We start from the raw sequence: 955 nt of genomic DNA, 5'->3' as shown, positions 1-955 counted from the left end.
CACAGATTCATGCGCCAGGGCCCCATGCAGATAATTCACTTTGGTTTAGTGCGCTATCTGTAAGAGCACCCGAGATATCACCAGATATATATTGAATTTTTCCCCGACCCTGAGTGTCCGGCCCCATGTGTCGATAGTTTTCTCGGTCCCTCGTGGTCCGAGCTCGATCCCGCTGCACAGATTCATGCTCCAGGGCCCCCTGCAGATAATTCGCTTTGATTTATTGCGCTATCTCTAATTGCACCCGAGATATCGCCAGATATATGCTAGATTTTTACATGACCTTTGGTGACGGATTCCGAATATCTGTAATTTTCTCGGCCCCTGGTGGTCCGAGGCCGATCCCATTGCACAGATTCATGCGCCAGGCCCCCCTGCAGATAATTCACTTGGGTTTATTGCGCTATCTCTGATAGCACCCGAGATATCACCAGATATATATTGGATTTGTCCCTGACCCTGAGTGTCCGACCCCATGAGACGGTGGTTTTCTCGGCCCCTGTTGTTCCGAGGTCGTTCCCGCTGCACAGATTCATGCGCCAGGGCCTCCTGCAGACAATGCACTTTGATTTATTGCGCTATCTCTGATAGCACCCGAGATATCACCAGATATATATTGGATTTTTCCCTGACCCTGACAGTCCGGCCCTACGAGACGGTGATTTTCTCGGCCCCTAGTGGTCCGAGGTCGTTCCCGCTGCACAGATTCATGCGCTAGGGCCTCCTGCAGACAATGCACTTTGATTTATTGCGCTATCTCTAATAGCACCCGAGATATCACCAGATATATATTGGATTTTTCCCTGACCCTGACAGTCCGGCCCCATGAGACGGTGATTTTCGCGGCCCCTGGTGGTCCGAGGTCGATCCCGCTGCACAGATTCATGCGCCAGTGCCTCCTGCAGACAATGCACTTTGGTTTATTGCGCTCTCTCTAATAGCACCCGAGATATCA

The sequence above is a fragment of the Nomia melanderi genome, unplaced genomic scaffold (genome assembly GCF_051020985.1).
Source record: "Nomia melanderi isolate GNS246 unplaced genomic scaffold, iyNomMela1 scaffold0014, whole genome shotgun sequence".
In the NCBI taxonomy this organism is placed as follows: Eukaryota; Metazoa; Arthropoda; class Insecta; order Hymenoptera; family Halictidae; genus Nomia; species Nomia melanderi.
Note: the sequence above shows the minus strand (reverse complement) of the source record.